At 41.1% G+C, this 20,331-nt stretch overlaps 1 protein-coding gene across 25 annotated transcripts in view; it reads right to left on the bottom strand.

Annotated features, from left to right (window-relative positions):
• The window catches only part of svila (supervillin a), a 279,438-nt gene that overhangs the window by 222,375 nt on the left and 36,732 nt on the right, over positions 1-20,331 (bottom strand). Inside the window, exon 1 of one of the 25 annotated variants that reach the window (XM_072253925.1) lies at positions 7,544-7,562. The exons of the other annotated variants lie outside the window; for them this stretch is intronic. The gene's annotated coding sequence lies outside the window, so the exon portion shown is untranslated. Of the gene's footprint in view, positions 1-7,543; positions 7,563-20,331 lie in introns of those variants that run through there. 25 annotated transcript variants of the gene reach the window in all.

The raw sequence follows: 20,331 nt of genomic DNA, 5'->3' as shown, positions 1-20,331 counted from the left end.
GCTTTTATAGGCTCATTCAGAGAAGGAAGAAGAGAGAATAACTCGTGTGGAAGGGTCCTTGGTCATTTTAGCAGATTTCCAAAGAAATCCAGTATATCCTCATAACTCTTACCAGTCACCACTGAAAGCATTGTAACTAGTACACCACAGCATGGTATGCCAATTGCAGGCTTGTGAGCACAGTCCAATCCATCACGTCTTGAGTCTATGCCCCTTTGTCTTGAGCATACAGTTTTATGATTAATATTCTGGGTTTTCCATTTTTATTTCTGCACCTATGTTATACAACATTAACTTTTTGCCTTTCGGTCATCTTTCCCAGGGTGCAAAGATCACATCTCTCCAGGCTTTTCCTACAACTTTCCAAGGGAAAGGAAACTAAAATCAAGAGGGCCATAGGTTTACGGTGGGAGGGGAAACATTTAAAAAAGACCAAACAGGCAACATCTTCATTGCAGAGGCTGGTGCCTCTATGGAACAAGGTACCAGTGTAAATTGCTGAGGCAGGTACAATAAGAACATTTAGAAGGCATCAGAATCAAAATCAGATCCAAGTTTATTATCACTGGCACGTGTGGTGAAATTTGTTGACTTAGCAGCAGCAGTACAATGCAATTCATAATATAGAAAAAAAAACACAAAATAAAATTATATGAATAATAAATAAGAAAATAAATTTCATTAAATGTATATTGAATAGATTAAAAATTGGGCAAAAAACCAGAAATAGTATATTAAAAGTGAGTTAAAGGGTTCAATGTCGATGTCCATTTAGGAATCGGATGGAAAATCAGAAGGAGCTGTTCCTGAATCGCTGAGAGTGTGCCTTCAGGCTTCTGTACCTCCCACCTGATGGTAACAGCGAGAAAAGGGATTGCTCTGGGTGCTGGAGATCCTTAATAATGAACGCTGCCTTTCTGAGACACTGCTCCATGAAGATGTCCTGGGTGCTTTGGATAAGTATACGGATATGAAAGGTTTAGATGGATAATTGCAGGCAAATGTGACTAGCTTCATGGTTGGCATGGACAAATTGGACCAAAGTGTCCAGTTCTGTGCTGTATTACTCTATGGCTCTAAGTCAAAGCTTTGAAGCTCGGGCCCATCAATGTGGGTTTCTACATTGCCTCCAGAACACAAATGATCTTCTTGAACCTTGTGACCAGTATCAAGAGACTGACTAACCGTGTGGCTAACCAGAGGACTAGTGCATAGCCACCACTTCCTGTTGCTGCAATCTCCTCTTTCACGTTTGCAGTTTAACACTCCACTGGTTTTTCAGCCGCTGCTGTATACTGACGGGATGTATCAATGATCTGATTTTATCAAGAATGCTGGATTACTTTTGACTTTGTCCATTTCAGGAACATTGCAAAATTCACTGTAAAAAGCACAGTGCAAAATTGTATACAACAAGAGAACTCATAAAAACAGAAGTTCATTACTTTTGGAAGTGGGGGGAAAAGGCCCACCCTCTCATAGCTATTTGATAACGGATCATCAGTAGATCAAGGAGATCGATAACTTGCAAAAAGGCTGAGGTTGAGGAAACTCTGATACCTAAAGGTTGGAAGACTGGTGAAGGTTATGAAGATAGGGAAAAAAGATAAGCCTTTAGAGGGATTTGAATATCAAGATTATTTTAAACTATGCATTCTAAAAAGCAGGATTTAATCGAAATGTACAGCGTGATACAGGCCTTTTGGCCTGTGATGTTGCACCACACTTTTAACCTACCCTAAAATCAATCTAACTCTTCCTCCCACATTAGTCCTCCATGTTTCTATCATCCATGGGCCTATCTAAGAGTCCCTTAAAAATTTCTAATATATCTGCCTCTACCACTAGCCCCAGGTAGTGTTCAAAGCACTTACTCATGTTCACTCTGCCAATGCCTCTTACCCTTTGAAATATGTGATAAACTTAATGAAAGTGATTGAATCACGATTTGCAACGTGGGTACAATAAAGAGGAGAGAAGAAAATAGGTATTAATAAAATGCGGTGACGCTAAATTACTGATCTCAAATTCAAAATACAGTGAATTCTGGTTAATTGGGACACATTGGGACCAGTACATTTTGGCACCAACCAAACGGCTGCCTCAATGAGCCGAAGTTTTATGAAAACAATTCAAAAAGGTATAAAAAAGACAAACTACCATTTAACTGAGTAACAAATTATGTATTTAAATGAAATAAAGAACAAATTAGGAAACTACCAATACTACTGGTGGTTGTTCATCATATCTGACGATGACAGGAAACCTGTGCAGGAGATTTTTTGAAGTGGAAAAACCATTGTAATGGGGCAGTTCCACTCTCTTGACCTTGGAAATCTGGGTCCAGTGGTATGAGAAGACATCACAAGTGGGGTCTTCCCTGGTTGCAGTGGATGACCATGAATACCGCTTCTGTGCCTCATCATTCCCTTCACTCTCTACGCAGCATTGCAGAAATGCCTTCCTGGGCGTTGGATCCCACTGTAGATCTCATCCATCTAGTCTGCTGGAGCAGACTTTGCATGCTAGGAAACGCATGTCCCTATCTCACTGGGGTACGAGACCCAATGGCTACCATCACCTGGCTGTCAAAGCGGTGTAACAGGGTGTGGCCGCTGTCTCATGCAAACAGCTACTTGGAGCCACAGGTAAGAGCTGAGTGTCCGATGGGGACCAAAGATAACAATCAAGATCACTGTCGATACTTTCAAGTTCTTCATGTTTCCTAACTTGTTGAAGTAGTGAAATCATTTCATTTTCACTCCTGGCCTTTTCTGGTATCTCCAAGCTTGAATGCCTGAAACCGCAGTTCTAAATTGTCTTTCAGCTTATTTCTCACTAGCTATCAGTGACAAACACAAACACAGGCAACCACTTTGCTCTAAGCACGGTGTAGTGTCTAACGGCCACACAAGCACACAAGACTGATGCCAGTTCGGAACTGTTCGGCAACCGTCTCCTGTCCCCAATTCAGCGGCTTTGTCTCAAATAAACAGAGGGAATCCAGCTATTTTCTGGATTAGTTTTAGTTCTTTAAGAGTTGTGAAAGCAGCTGCATTGATTAACCGATGGCCCATTTAAATGGAATCTACTGTATACATTTACTTCAGAGAGATGGGCATTTTACCACAGTGCTTTTCTCTTAGTAAGAGTCAGGACCGAATTTTTAAATTCATTTAAATACCAAAGGAAAATAAATTAACTGGACACACACTCTAACAGGCAAGGAGTGCTTGCTGACATCCCACTAGTATTTCTCACTAGTCCACAATTATTTTTCACTTTGTTTGAACTGGAAATTGTGCTCAGTTCCAGTGCAGTTAAGGATAATTATTGAGACAATAAGGCAGCAAGTGATTGCACTATATATGGAACAAAAATAACAACAGACACTGTCTACAGCAGCTACAAAATAGGCTTTACATATGTTGATCTGACCATGCTAAACAGAATAGTATTCAGAATTGGCCACTGACTGCAAAAACACTCAAACTCCTTTGCAGAGATGAGAAGATCCTGCTACAGATTATGGTTAGGATTCATGGTCAGTATGGAAAAGGGAGTATATGGTAGATGACTCATTTTGTGGTGGAAGTTACTTAATTAAAGTACCCTTTTTTTTCCACTGCAGTTCCCAGAGCCAACAAGCAACACAGCAAAAAGGCAACTCCTTCACAGTTTTACCATTTCAATCCACTGGGAACTTTGATTAGTCCTGAGGAGACAAAGATGTCTCCAGATAAAAACAGGATAGCTGCCAAAATGAAAGCAGTCTTCTTCATTATAAACAGACAGAAATAACACTCATCCATGGTTCTGAAATTGGAAGTGGGAATGTTTGAGACTCGTTCCTTTCAGTTTTATTCCAACTTTAACCTTACATAATCCACACACTAACACACACAAAATGCTGGAGGAACTCAGCAGGCTAGGCAGCATCTACGGAAAAAAAAGTACAGTTGACGTTTTGGGCCGAAACGCTTTGGCGGGACTGGAGGAAAAAAAAGCTGAGGAGTAGATTTGAATGGTGGGGGTGGGGAGAGCGATAGGTGAAACTTGGAGGGGGAGGGATGAAGCAAAGAGCTAGGAAGTTGATTGGTAAAAGAGACAGAAGGTCATGGAAGATAGAAGAAAGGAGACCTGCCGAAGGGTTACAGCCTGAAACATCGACTCTACTTTTTACTAGTTTTTTAGCTGCTGCTGTATATTGACTGGATGTATCAATGATCTGATTTTATCAAGAATGCTGGATTACTTTTGACTTTGCCCATTTCAGGAACATTGCAAAATTCACTGCGAAAAACACAGTGCAAAAATTGTACACAAGGGAACTCAAAAACAAAAGTTCATTACTTTTGGAAGGAGGGGAAAAAGGCACAGCCTCTCATTAGCTATTTGATAATGGATCATCAGTAGATCAAGGAGATCGATAACTTGCAAAAAGGCTGAAGTTGAAGAAACTCTGATACCTAAAGGTTGGAAGACTGGTGAAGGTTATGAAGGTGGGGAAAAAAGATATGCCTTTAGAGGGATTTGAATATCAAGATTGTTTTAAACTATGCATTCTAAAAAGCAGGTTTTAATTGAACAGTAGAGCATGATACAGGCCCTTTGGCCTGCGATGTTGCACCACACTTTTAACCGACCCTAAAATCAATCTAACCTTTCCTCCCACATTAGTCCTCCATATTTCTATCATCCATGTGCCTATCCAAGAGTCCCTTAAAAATCTCTAATATATCTGCCTCTACCACTAGCCCCAGGTAGTGTTCAAAGCACTTACTCATGTTCACTCTGCCAATGCCTCTTACCCTTTGAAATATGTGATACGTCGACTGTACTTTTTTTCCCCATAGATGCTGCCTGGCCTGCCGAGTTCCTCCAGCATTTTGTGTGTGTTGCTTGGATTTCCAGCATCTGCAGATTTTCGCTTGTTTGTGATAATCCACCCACCCATTCTTGAAATTAGATTTGGCATCATTTTTGATTAGGGAGTAATTTAAGCAAATCTATATCTACCTTCAATTAATTCCTCATTTGTCTCAGAAGGTTATGAATTCAAGTCCTACTCCAGCCACTGGAGTACAAAATCTAGGCTAATAACTTCAATGGGGTAGCATACTGCCATGGATGTTTCCCTTTGATTGGAACCTTCACTGGAAGTTCAGGTTGTCATTCGGAGAGTCCTTAATGGTTCTTGAAGAGAAGGGGAATTCTACTATAACCATGATCAATATTTTTTGTCAACTAACATCAACACATATACATACAAAAAAAAGATTAATTACCATTTCAGTTCATCTGCTCACGTTACACAGTGACTGCAATGCTAATGTTATTGGTATTGAACAGTCTGGGAAGTGAATTGTAGGTGAAGGCAGAATTGAAATTGGGTTACTGGTAACGGACTAAAAGCAACTCAGTGTAGACTACACCTATGGAAAATGTCCCATTAAAAATATTCCAAAAGCTAATTTGGATTGGCGAGAATGGAAATTTTTAAAAATATGGAATACAACCCCATTCACCTTGAAAGAGTTTACCTTCAATTATAACAGAGATTGTGAATGGGCAAAAGCTGTAACTTTCCTTCCTGGAGATGAAAACATATTTTAAAGCAGGGATTTATCCATTTAAAAAAAAAAATTCCCCTTTTTTAGTTTACACTGGTTTGCCACGCTTCCCAAATTTCAAGAAACAGGGCAGATCAAAGGAGGAACAGATTGGTAAGTGAAACCAATAGAAACCTTTCCAAAGCTCCTTGCAAATAAGGAACAATGCTACTTATCCTTCAGCCCTCCAATCTAACTTATTAAACCACAAACCATTTCCTTTTGTTTTTGCACCTTCTTTTATACTTCAGACAGTCATCCAATATCTTTAACTGTGTAAAGCCAAGAAATAGATTCCAAACTCTGATTAAATCAGAACCTGCCTAATGATCCTTATAAATACCATGGTCTGATCAGCTCAAATTATGCAGCTGGACTTGTAGCATAATTTAGTTTTCATCAAAAGGCACAATGAATCAAACTTATGCTAGTAATTCTTTTCATGCAACATCGCATAATGCACAGCTTGACTTTCCCAGCTAGCTTATGAAATAAGGTCAAATACTTTCAAAATGCTTATTCAGTTTACATGACACTTCCTCTTGTTGTCCAGTTTCACCACAAAGCCTACTCTTTGTAAAGCAACTCTGCATAAATAAAATCAGATTAAAATATGGTAAATTTGTTTATACCAACTAACATATCTTGAAGTGTGTACAGAAATGTTTTTTAAAAATCAAACACAAATCAAAATAAGAACTTCGTCACTGCATATATTAGAGACAAACAGCACAGTACTCAACCGGTTCATGCCAATTAGGAGACCCATCAAAGCTAGTTCTATTTGCCAAACTTTCCTGCCCATGAATTTAACCAAGCATTATTTAAACATTGTTAACGTAACTCCCTCAACTAATTCCTCTGGCAGCTGAGTCCATATACTGACCACTCTCTCGATGAAAGAGTTGCGCAACAAGTTCCTTTTGAACCCCTCCCATCTTGCCATAAAGCTATGCCCTCTCGATCTTTATTTGCCAACTGTGGGGAAAACGATTGGGCACATTGACCTGATGTACGCCCCTTATGATTTTATACACTTCACCAAGATCAACCTTCAGTTTTGTACACACCAATGAATAAAGTCCCATCCTCTCTCCACAATCCATTTCAAGTCCTGGTAACATCCTTACAAGTTTCATCTGCACTAATTCAACTTAATGGCATCTGTCTTATAGCAGGGTGAACAAAACAGAACATGATATTCCAAATGCAGCCTCATACACAACATACCATCCCAATTTCTTTATGCAATTCCATGACTGAAGACCATTAAGACCATAAGATGTACGGGCAGAATGCTCTACTACCAAGTACACAGTATTTATGGCAGTGATACCGTTGTATATTTGACTCTATGTTTTATATGCACTCTATGTCAACTTGTATGTATTCAGAATACTTTTTCCTTGGAGATACTATAGTGTTAATGCTATTTTATGTGGTTTATGCACTGCATTTTGCACTTTGGTCCATGAGGAGAGTTGTTGTTTAGCTGTATACATGTGTACAATTGAATGACAATAACCTTGAACTTGAATTGGGCCATTTGGCCCATCAAGTCTGCTCTGCCATTCAATCATGGCTGAAGGCTAGCAACCACCCTGTCTACCTGAAATGCTACGGACGGGGAACCAAACGCCAGAACTCCAACGTCATCTGTTTTACATTTCCACAGCCCCACAGTTCATTGAGTCCACTCATCCAAGACCTGTAATAAATCTGCTGTATTGGTTGCAAATGTCCTGACTATCATCGTGTTAGATTAACCATGAGCTTTGCTCTAAATCATAGAAGCCATTTCTGCTGCTTTTTTAACACAAAGAGCTGGTTACACTCTAATGTGCTTAGACTATGAATCACTTTTAACATCACATCACCAAAATAAAAATTAGTCACAAGCATATTTCAAAATAAATCCACAAGTAACTCACTGTCAGTCAATGGATCAGTTCTTCATTAACTCACCACAAACAGAGCACAGAAACAGGTCCTTCAGAAGCCCAAACTGAGCTAACTCCATTAGCCTGTATTTGGACCACGCTAATGAAAGCTGTGTAACACTTTGCATTTCAAATTATCTCTATCAGCCAATGGACACATTTCGTAAGCAGACAGGATATTGCATCTCAAATTATTCAGCCCTACCTTGATTTCATTCGTGGCCTTGGAGGATAAAGTTGCTTTCACAATATGAAGGACAGATTACAACCAGGGTAAAACACACATAGCTGAAGTTATTTTGGCAAGAAGTAAAAAAGGAAGAGTTGCTAAATGGTTAGAGTTAAAACAACACTCACAACACGCTGGAGGAACTCAGCAGGTCGCGCAGCATCCATGGAAAAGATCAGTCAATGTTTCGGGCCGGAACCCTTCGTCAGGACTGAAGAGGGAAGGGACAGAGGCCCTAGAAAGAAGGTGGAAAATAGACCTCACCAGTTCCCCACCACCACTACCATCCTCCGGTTGGCAGAACTGGTACTCACACTTAATAACTTCTCTTTTGGCTCTTCTCACTTTCTTCAGACCAAGGGTGTAGCTATGGGTACTCGCATGGGCCCCAGCTATACCTGCCTCTTCGTTGGTTTATGTGGAACAGTCTGTGCTCCAAACCTACTCTGGTACTGCTCCCCAACTTTTCCTCCGCTACACTGACGACTACATCGGTGCTGCTTCCTGCACCCATGCTGAGCTCGTCAATTTCATCGACTTTACTTCAAACTTCCACCTAGCCCTCAAATTCACTTGGTCTATCTTGGACACTTCCTTCCCCTTTCTCGATCTCTCGGTCTCCATCTCCGGAGACAGACTGTCCACTGACATCTTCTACAAGCCTACTGACTCTCATAACTACCTCGACTATACCTCTTCCCACCCTGCCACATGCAAAAGTGCCATTCCCTATTCCCAGTTCCTCCATCTCCGCCGCATCTGCTCCCAGGATGAGGCTTTCTGTTCCAGGACATCTCAAATGTCCTCTTTCTTTAAGAATTGTGGTTTCCCTTCTGCCGTCATCAATGATGCCCTCACCCACATCTCCTCCGTCTCCTGCACTTCAGTCCTCACCCCATCCTCCCGCTACCACAACAGGGACAGAGTTCCCCTTGTCCTCATCTACCACCTCACCAGCCTCCAGATCCAGCACATTATCCACCGCAACTTCCACCACCTTCAACAGGGCCCCACCACTAAGCACATCTTTCCCATTCCACTCATCTCCATTTTCCACAGGGATCGGTCCCTCCGCGGCTCCCTTATCCGCACATCCATCCCCACTGATCTCCCACCCGGCACTTATCGCTGCAAGCCTAAGTGCTACACCTGTCCCTACACCTCCTCTCTTGCCACCATTCAGGGCCCCAAACAGTCCTTCTAGGTGAGGCAACGATTCACTTGTGAGTCTGTTGGGGTCATCTATTGCATCCGGTGTTCCAGGTGCGGCCTCCTTTACATCGGTGAAACCCGACGCAGATTGGGGGACCGCTTCATCGAGCACCTCTGCTCCGTCCGCCACAACAGACAGGATCTCTCGGTTGCCACCCACTTCAACTCTGCTTCCCATTCCCATATGTCCATACATGGCCTCCTCTACTGCCATGATGAGGCTAAACTCAGGTTGGAGGAGCAACACCTCATATACCGTCTAGATAGTCTCCAGCCCCTTTGTATGAACATAGAATTCTCCAACTTCCGGTAATTCCCTCCCCCTCCCTTCCCCTATCCCTATTTCAATCTTCCCCCTCCCCCAGCTGTCTATCACCTCCCTCTTGGTTCTGCCTCCTTCTACTACTCATTGTAATTTCCCCTACTCCTTCTTCACCTTTCCTGCCTATCACCTCCCTGCTTCCCGTCCCCCACCCCTTTATCTTTCCCCTTACTGGTTTTTCACCCGGAACCTACCAGCCTTCTCCTTTCCACCCTCCCCCTACCTTCTTTATAGGGCCTCTGCCCCTTCCCTCTTCAGTCCTGACAAAGGGTTCCGGCCCAAAACGCTGGCTGATCTTTTCCACGGATGCTGCCCGACCTGCTGAGTTCCTCCAGCGTGTTGTGAGTGTTGCTGTAACCCCAGCATCTGCAGAGTATTTTGTGGTTAGAGTTAAAATTGCCTGGTTATGACATTCAAACACTTTTTGTCCCAATCTCTGATTGTCCACAGTTTACTAGCACTCAAGTACTGAGAAGACAGATTTCATAGAATGGTCACCAATGGAGCCACAGGGCTGTACAGCATGGAAAAAGGCCTCCCTCATCCATCTCAACCACAGTGCCAAGCTGAGCTGATGCTATTTGCCTGCATTTGGCCCATATCCCTCCCAACCATTTTTTTTTTTAAATGCCATGGTCCCCTACCATGAACCGAGGGATCTATGGACCTCAAGTTGGAAACCTTTCTTATTGATATACCTGTCCAAATGTGTTCTGAATGTTACAACTGTACCCACCTCTACTACTTCCCCAGTAGCTAAGTCCATAAACCCACCACACTACATGTTGAAAGACTTTTTCTTCTGGTTTGTATTAGGGGTTTCCCCTTTCTTCTTAAGTCTCTGCCCTTTAGCTTTAGACTCTATTGTGGGGAACTGTGACCACGCACCGTCATGACTTTACAAATTTCTACAAGGTCAATCCTCAGCCTCCTTCACTCGAGGGAAAATAAGCCATTTTGTTATAACTTATTCCAGCTTTCTTGGCAACATCCCTGTGAAATTTTCAATGTACTCTCTCAAGCTAAATCACACCCTTCCTATAACCTGGTGGACAGGGATGCACACAATACACTAATTGTGGTTTCAGCAGGATCCTGTACAACTCCATCATGAGCTCCCAACTTTTACAACCAATTCCCTGACTGAGATGAGTGAAGTTATCCATACTGGCTCAGGAGCCTGATGGTTGTATAGTGATAACGGTTCCTGAACCTGGTGGTGTGGAAATCCAGAACTCCTGTACCTCATGCCTTTTGGCAGTAGCAAGAAGAGAGCATGGCCTGGATGGTGGGGGTCCTTGATGATGGATGCTGCTTTCTTGTGGCAGCGCTCCTTGTAAATGTGCTCACTGATGGGGTTATGACGCTACAGGAAGCATGCTATTAATCTGGAAAGGATGCAGAAAAGATGTACAAGGATTTGTCAAGATTGAGAGCCCAAGTTAAACACTGCCAAGATAGGCTAGGGCTTTTTGCCCCCTGGAACAAAGGAGGCTGAGAGGTGACCTTATGAAAAAGTATATAAAATCATGAGGGGTGTGGATAAAATGTGTCTTTGTCACAAGGTCTAAAACTAGAGGGCAAAGATTTAACGTGAATGGAAAAGATTGAAAGGAAACCTGAGGGGTGTATCACACACACACACACACACACAGAGGGCAATGGGCATGTGGAAGTCATAGAATTACAACATTTAAAGGGCATTTGAACAGGAACATGCATTGGAAAGGTTTAGGAGTAGATGGGCCAGGTGCAGGAGAATGGAACCAGCTCAGTTGGCTTGGACAAGTTGGCCCAAAGGGCCTGCGTCTGTGCTGTAAGACTCTAGGACTCAATGGACATGGCAGGGATTCTGGACACCAAGCGCGCCCAAATATCGGTTCCACGGGAGCCATCAGGACAACATTTTTAACAACAGTGCTCACCTGTGCAGTTTTAGGTAAATTACTTTTAAAATCGAGGGCAGGAATAGTTAAAGATAATTAAAAAAGAGTTGAAAGTATGTTTTATCAGAACAGTTAGGAAAAGAAGCAGGTGTTCCAAAGGAATTACTTCAGTTTTCCATGCAATGTGTTGCTCTCAGGATCTGAACAACAAATCTCTTCACACAAACGATCAGGAACAATAAATGTGAACATGTAAAATAAGCAGTGTGCCTAACTGTGGAGTGGGCAGAGTGAAATGCAGAAATTCACAGCATGGAAAGATTGATGTTAAATATTAAATTGTAAATGGATAATTCCATGGAAATAGTAGCACATTGTAGATTTTAAAAGTGCATTACATCCTTCTTTAAAATATAGCAAATAAACAAGTACATTTGCCACACTGAACTTCAGTACATACTGGATCAGGCAAGTTATTTGACTCTTAACATTTCCCGATTTCAAGCCAACTATCCATGGGTTTCTTGTCTATTCCCCTAATGATTCCATTAGACCAATCCTTTCAAAAACCATATTGTGACATTCATCATTATATCATAGGCAACAAAGTGACACGTAACCTACTTTGCAACAAAAGTGCATGTATGTTATATTTGTGGTTTCTATGAAAATAATTCGATAAATATTTCCTGGAAAAGACCACTTTATAAAGTCAAAATAGTATTTAAAGCCAATTTCTTAAAAGGGGCAAGTTGCCAAGAACTAAGTTCCATCACTTTATCAGAAGTGAAACATTCTACTAATTCCCAAAAGTTACTTATTTGTCCTGGAACTCATGTTGAAGTCATAGTCCATATAAACAGAGATACATTTGCAGCCAACCCAATTACATTTCCATCCTGCCTAGCACCTGCTAAATAGGAACTTTTATTTTGTTTACAATTAGATTGCCTACAACATTGGAGATGTTGACTTGGAGGATATCCTAGCTTAAAAAAAAATTCACAATGATACTCAATTAGGATCTCAAGGAAACTCCAGCAAGGAAAGTTGATATGCAGTACTTAGCACCTCTTGCCTAGATTTTCTTTTGCAAAATGATTAGTTAAAACTGAACTGCAACACTGCTGCACTGCAATTGATTTGATCAAAGTGATCAGGATTATGAAGTACATATTTAGAAGACATATTAAAAAACTGCTTCTGATCGCTGAGGAGCCAATAACCTGAGGACACAGATTTATGGTGAGTGGGAGAAGGAACAGGTGCCGTTTGACTCTTTTTTAAAAAAAATGCACAGCAGGTGGCTAGGATTTGCGTTCCCAGACGAGTGATAGCTACAGATTAAAACGTGTGTGTTCTTCAGAATGGAACTGAATTCGCACTTGAAGGAGAAAAATGATTACATAGGGAAAGAGAGGAATGCCTCTGTAAAAATGGGCTTTTGACCAAAAGTGACACATAGGTTTTCTCCGGGTGCTCCAGTTTTTTCCCCATGTTCCAAAGATGTATGGGTTAGTGTGATAATTGGTCATATGGGTATAATTGGGCAGTGGGGACTCGTTGTGCTGGAAGGGCCTGTAACCATGCTGTAAATAAAAAGTATCAGTGTAGTCTTGATGAACCCAACATTCTCCTGGGTAGTATTATGATATTTTGAAATTTAAGAGAGAAGTGATAAATTAGATGTGGCAAAGACAAAAAAAATGTGGAGATAGAATAAATGGCTTCAAAAGAAAACACAAGGGTCAGAAAAAATTCTCCGCTTTCTTCAAATTTTAAGGAGATTTAGCACGTCATCAAAGACTCTGATAAATTTTAAAGACGTGCATTCTAACTGGTTGCGTCACAGATACAGGAGCCTGAAGACCCACACCTCAAGGTTCAACAACAACTTCTTCCCCACTGCCATCAGGGTTTTTGCGTCAACCTGAAAACCCAAAAAACACTTGTCTTATCTCTTCCTCAACTTGCATGATTTACAAAAAGTGAATATGATAATAGTGCAAGTCATATATAATTTATCTTTATGTTAGTTTATACTTAGCATGCTTGTAAATATGCTGTGCTGCTATTGTAAAAAGCCAATCTACATGGCATTTATGCCCTGGGTATGTATGGCTATGACAATAAATTTGAACTTAAACTATACAAGATTTTAGAACATGAGAAAAGTTGAGAAAGCTTTAAAAAACACAAATACCCAAGTTTTAATGTAAAAAAAAAATCAAACTGCTGGAGGAACTCAGCAGCATCAGTGAAGACAAACAGGTGGTCCATGTTACAAATTGGGACCTGAAACATTAACTATCCCTTTGCCTCCACTGCTTAACCCACTGAGTTTCTCCAGTGGGTTTCTTTTTTTTTTACTCCAGATGCTACTGTTTTCAGCCTCGTGTCTCCCAAACTTTATTACGAGAAGAGAGTCAAATGTTGGAATATAAAACAGTACAGGGCAGGAACGTGTCTTCTAGCCCACAATGTCTGTGATATGATGCCGAATTAAACTAATTCTCTTGTGCTTGTACATGATCATGTCTCCCCATTCTCTGCACATTCACATATCTATCTAAAAGCCTCTTAAATATGTTATACCTATAAACTATAATCATTCTTATTTCTAATAGAGTGGATTCTGCTCAACAGGGATACATCGGGACCAGTACTTTTTGGCCCAATTAAGTGGTTGCCAAAATTAGCCGAATTTTCATGGAAACAGTTTAAAAAAAAGAGACAAACTACTATTTAACTGAGTAACAAATTATGTAAATGAAAAACAGAAATTAGAACACTAACAAAACTACTACAGCACTATAGAATTGTATATTAGTTCCTAATAGTTATTGACAGAGGAATTAGATATATTGCATGCTGACGTGTTCTTTTGTTTGACTCTAAATGAACAAAAATCAGTGCAGATGGTGGACTGCCTCCATACAATGCTTTCAATGCTTGCATCTTCCAAATCTTCATTTTCATTGTAACACTCAAGCTGACTGTCAATACCTTCAATCTCTTTGTAGTTCCTAACTTGTTGAAATAGTGAAATAGTTTCATTTTCACTCCGGGCTATTTCTGGCATCTCCAAGTCTGAATGCTTCAAACTGCAGTGCTCGGTGCTCTGAATTGTCTTCCTGATTATTACTTGCCAACAATCAGTGTCAAATAGCACTGATTTTTTTTTAAATAACATAAACACACAACTGATGCTATTTAAGAACTGTTTGCTCTAAGCATGGTGTAGTGCCTAACAGCCACATGAAGTGTCCACGACTGACCCTAGATAGAAAATGTTTGGCAAAAGTCACCTGCCCAATTGAGTGGCTTAGTCTTCCAAATCAATGAAGGGAAAACTAGCTATTTTTGTGATTTGTTTTTGTTCTTTAAAAGCTATCCCAATAAAGCAGCTGCCCCAATTAACCAATGACCCTTTACAAACAAAAGAAACTCTTCAGATGCTGGAAATCTAAGCAACACACACACAAATTGCTGGAGGAACTCAGCAGGCCAGGCAGCATGTACGGTCGACGTTTCGGGCTAATGACCCCAATTAACTGGGATCCACCGTAGTCTCATGGGACGGATGGACAGTGAAAAATTACCGTAGGTAGGGATGTGTAATTAAGGTTACAATTAGATTGCATTAAAAAAATTAAAAAGTACTTTTTAAACATTTATTAAATAGCACAGCAAATACCATGTAACCTAATTCATGTATTGACTAGTAGGACTGTTATCCTTTGGCTCTGGTAAGATCATCTGAAAATTATTGACATACTGGAATTTATACCGTTCATACAACATACTTAGAACTTAAATTTCTTTCCTGTTTTTAAATTCAGTCCCGTGATATTGCCTTCCAGTTTATTTTATTAACAGTTAACTTTGATTATTAAACATCTTTAGCCGTGAATTTGAAATGTGCTAAGAACTTCAGGTAATGCTGCTGTAGGCAGGAGATTATCCACTTGCACAATTTCCACACCACTATTCCAGCCATTAGTATTCAAGCTGACAAAAACAATTGGATAGTGCAGCTGGATTGCTATTTATCTCAGGGCTTTCATCACAAGTAACGGGCTTTTCCTCATTATCCACCGTGCTCATAATAGCTCACAAATCATTTTCAAAAGCCTTTGGCAAATGCTTGCAGGAAAGCAGGTGTGCGCAGACCAGAGTACAAGGCTGCAGGAGCTCGTTTGCTAAACAGCTCATTAAGGGGTTCATTTACTTGACTCAGTGCAGTCCCAGCTTTCGCAACTGCCTATACAATTCCTGAATGACAATCCCCCTTCGCCATGCCTCCTTTTCATCTGACTTACAGATTCCTGTTAGTGGTGTCATTACAAGGAGAGGCTGGTTTGTTTTAACTTCGCACATGCAGTATAACAGAATTTCAATCTGTAGATGCTTGGAAATCCAACTTCATCTCTTCCATGTTCCCCAAGAGAATTAGACTTATTATCACTGATAAATGACGCTAAACTTCTTGTTTTGCAGCAGCAGTACAGTGCAACCCATAAAAAACTACTCTAAGTTTATGTATTTTTTTCTATAAAAGTAAATAATTAGTGCTAAAGAGAGAGTAAAATAGTAATTTAGTGTTCATGGACCATTCAAAAATCTGATGACGGAGAGGAAGCAGCTGTTCCTAAAACACTGCAACACACACAAAATGCTGGTGGAACGCAGCAGGCCAGGCAGCATCTATAGGAAGAAATACAGTCGACGTTTCGGGCCGAGACCCTTCGTCAGGACTAACTGAAAGAAGAGATAGGAAGAGATTTGAAAGTGAGAGGGAGAGGGATGAAGCTAAGAGCTGGAAAGTTGATTAGCAAAAGGGATACAGAGCTGGAGAAGGGGGAGGATCATGGGATGGGAGACCTAGGGAGAAAGAAAGGGGATGGGAAGCCTAGAGGAAGATGGAAAGCAGGCAAGGAGTGATTGTGAGAGGGGCGGAGAGAGGAAAAAAGTGGGGGGGGGGGGAAGAGGGAGAATAAATAAATAAATAAATAAGGGATGGGGTAAGAAGGGGAGGAGGGGCATTAACAGAAGTTAGAGAGATCAATGTTCATGCCATCAGGTTGAAGGCTACCCAGACAGAATATAAGGTGTTGTTCCTCCAACCTGAGTGTGGCTTCATCTTGACAGTAGAGGAGGCCATGGATAGACATATCAGAATGGGAATGGGACATGGAATTAAAATATGTGGCCACTGGGATATCCTGCTTTCTCTGGCGGACAGAGTGTAGGTGTTCAGCGAAACGGTCTCCCAGTCTGCGTCGGGTCTCACCAATGTATAGAAGGCCACATTGGGAGCACCGGACACAGTATATCACCCCAGCTGACTCACAGGTGAAGTGTCGCCTCACCTGGAAGGACTTTCTGGGGCCCTGAATGGTGGTGAGGGAGGAAGTGTAAGGGCATGTGTAGCACTTGTTCCGCTTACAAGGATAAGTGCTGGGAGGGAAATCGGTGGGTAGGGATGGGGGGGGTGGGGTGGGGGGGAGATGAATGGACAATGGAGTCACATAGGGAGTAATCCCTGAGGAAAGCAGAATGAGGGGTGAAGGAGGGGAAGATGTGCTTAGTGGTGGGATCCCGTTGGAGGTGGCGGAAGTTACGGAGAATTATATGTTGGACCCGGAGGGTGGTGGGGTGGTAGGCGAGGACAAGGGGAACCCTATCCCTAGTGGGGTGGCGGAAGGATGGGGTGAGAGCAGATGTACATGAAATGGGAGAGATGCTTTTGAGTGTGTTTCTTCAGGCTCTTGTACCTCCTCCCTGAAGGTAGGAATAAGAGATGATATCCTTAATGATGGAAGCTGCATTTTTGAGGCATCACCTTTTGAAAGTTTCCTCGATGGTAGGGAGGCTAGTGCTCATGATGGAGCTGGCTGAATCTGAATGCTCTCTGTGGATGTACCGTGGAGAGCTCAGTTTCTTAAAGACTCAAATCTGTAGCTCACACTGGAGCCCAGCCAACCAACCAGAAGCCAAATGCAACCCAACTAGATGCTCTAGGTCAGGTTGATCTATGCGCCTCAGCAATTTCTTCTGGCACTAATTATTCCATAACTAGTTTCTCACAGTGTGAAGGACTGCTGCTCCTGAGGCAGACTGGAACTTAGCAGGCAGTGGGAAAACATGGGAAAAGATCCTCCCAACAGCAGAAAAGAGATTTTAAAAAAAGATGCAACTCAAGTTCAATAGGTCTCCAGGATTCATAACATGCATGCTTGGCAGGATGATGTTGAGGTTGAGTACAAAGAAAAGAAACTAGAGGGAATGTGCACTATTTTCGCACAAGGACAACATTTGAAAATTTGGCCACATAAAAGGAACATGCAACATGAAGTCATGCTGGCAGCCTGGGACGGGAATTCTGTACAATAGTATGCATGAATTTACTACAAAGACAGTGGTTGGTTTGGATATGAAGAAAAACTCCTTGGGTTTGGTTCAAGTCCATATTTTCACACCATTGGCCACACACAAGGCCAAGAGATGCAGAAGTACTTTCTGTGCACTGTCCCAAAAGCAAAAGCATTCCAAGCAATCATGGAAGATCAGCAGGCAAATAGAGAAAAAGACTTATGGAAGTGCTCAAAACTTAATTAGAAAAGTGCAACTCATGGGAATGCTTGACCACTCAAAGTGGAAGGCAGACAGTCCACACACAGACAGCTCTTGTGTAAGTAGGAGTGCTCTTCCACCACCACCACTCAATTAGCCATCTTTCACCCTAGCTAAGGAAGAGCTTGCAGTTCTCACGTTGACTTTGGCCATCTCGGAACGCACAAAACTGGGGTGAAAACAAATCCTTGATCCCAAAAGACATCCAGAAGAGGCTGTAATGTATGAGTGTGATACAAGCTAATACAAATAAATGACTTTTTAAATCTCTTCACAATGACTTCTTACAGCACTATTCAGAATTTCCTGAAGGTAGCAAGATTTTGATTTTTTATTTCATGGATTCTGCACTGAATTGGCGACCTATTGCTCTGTTACAGAAGTTGATCTTCACGTTGCTGCTCATACTGTCTTCTCGTTCTGATGTAGCTGGAAATGGATTCTGATATGTCTCTATCTCAGTAATTCAAGTAATTCAGGCATTAACCTCTATTGTCTGAGGCCGAAACAGCTCACATCTATGCGGTACGGCACCAACATTACAATGATTGAACTCCAAATTCTCGTTTGTCAGAAATCCCTTGATCTACAACCAAGATTCAAATTTCTGTGGTCATTTCTGTAGTCTTGTTCAGAAATAATAATATATTGATATAAGCTATCTTACAATTTTTTTCATACAATACCCATTCTTTGTTTATGTTTTCAATTCATTTCTATATTTTTATACTCAGGAGTTTTACACCAATTTAAAATCAATCGTTAGCTCATCCCATGGACAAACTTTGTTGAAGTTGTATGCACACTTTGAAAACAACATGCAGCATCTAAAAATAAAATGCAAATTATATCTGGTTAACATGTATTTTCCACTCTGATTAAGAGCAAGAGAAATACAAGCAAGGGCCAAATGAGTGCCTTTCAGTTTTCAAAGAAATCAGTTAAAGGCAGTTTAAATCCTAAACATACTAATACCAAAAACTGATTTGTTTCATGCAAAAGTTCCTCATGCTGTCCAGTGGCTCAACGGCAAAGCTAGTCTGCCTCATGATGCCAGAGATATTGGTTCACTCCTGACCGTTGGTGCTGTTTATGTGGAGTTTGTGGTTTGTTTCTGAGATGTAGATAAAACAATATAAATTGCTCTGGTGTGTAGAATTGGGCAAATAGATGAGAATGACTGATGATCGGCATGGACTTGGTGGGATGAAGGGTTTGTTGCCATACAATAGGATTGTGTGTGTTTTGGTTACAATGCATCTACCTATGCAAATTTGGAACAAACTGGAGAATCCTCAAAGTCAGGAGAAATTGCACTATCACGCACATGACAGAAGTATGCATTTACAATGAGCCATAATTCAAGCCAATTTTCAATACATTTTTTCAGTTATCTCTTTACAACTCATCAAAATCCATTAATAAGTAACCAAAATCTCATAGTCAGAAGACATTTTAGTAAAGATCTAGTACTGCACTAATTTTATAAAACAATCTACATAATTTTTGACCTCAAAGTGCATTATTTTGCTTATTTTAATAGGGACAAAGAAGCAAATTATGCATCCCACTATTTCAAGAGAAATACGATGCAGTAAGGTGCCAATTGTTTCAACCTGCACAATCTGAACTCAAACACAACATAATGAATGCAAACTTTGCAGACATCCCACCCTGCAAAAACTCATTTCAGGGAGGTAGCACCATCAATTTGCGGGAGACTTCAGGGAGAGGTGGGATGTCTGCAATAGAGTAGCTCCTGAGCAGCTAGCCAGCTAGTTTAAATAATGTTAGCTATGCTAATGAACAAATGACACCTGTTAAACTCACCTCAACATGTCTTTTACAGCCTTAACCCACAATAGAAAAGTCACTGTTGCAAACAGTGCAGCGAGCAACACTGTCATTATTTTGACCCCTATTAGGCAGGGGTACACTTTAGTGTAGTCTGGGGTGACGTACGTTTTATATTTTTTTGGAACACTCTGCCATGGCGCGCTCTCGCTCGCTCTCTCTTGCCTTCGCTCTCGCTTGCTTTCTCTCTCATGGTCGCTCTTGCGCTCTCTCTTGCTTTTCTCTCGCTCGCTCTCAAAAAATTTGATTTCCATGATATTGTATATAATTTGTGGGCATCAGGGAGCCATTATTAATATGCAGGAGACTCCCAGAAGTTCCGGGAGAGGTGGGATGTCTGACTTTGGCATGTATGCAAGCTGGTTTTGAAAATCCACGTCATCATGAATGCAAGAATGAGAGAGTGGCAGAACTGGATGACAGTCATAAATACACCATCATCACTTGACACTCCCCAAGTCAAAGCATCTTATTCAACAAATGGGTGACCGGTTATTCTAACTGTGTAACATTCTTGACTTACAAGTTTTAACGTGGCAATTTAGTTATAGATCATGGCTAAACAATGTTTTATGAATGAGTAAATATACACACTATAAAATGTGTTCAACTAAAATAACCAGAGAATCGAAAGAACTTT

The sequence above is a fragment of the Mobula birostris genome, chromosome 3, assembly GCF_030028105.1.
Source record: "Mobula birostris isolate sMobBir1 chromosome 3, sMobBir1.hap1, whole genome shotgun sequence".
In the NCBI taxonomy this organism is placed as follows: domain Eukaryota; kingdom Metazoa; phylum Chordata; class Chondrichthyes; order Myliobatiformes; family Myliobatidae; genus Mobula; species Mobula birostris.
The sequence above is the reverse complement of the archived record's forward strand: the minus strand, read 5'-3'. Positions and strand labels throughout refer to the sequence as shown.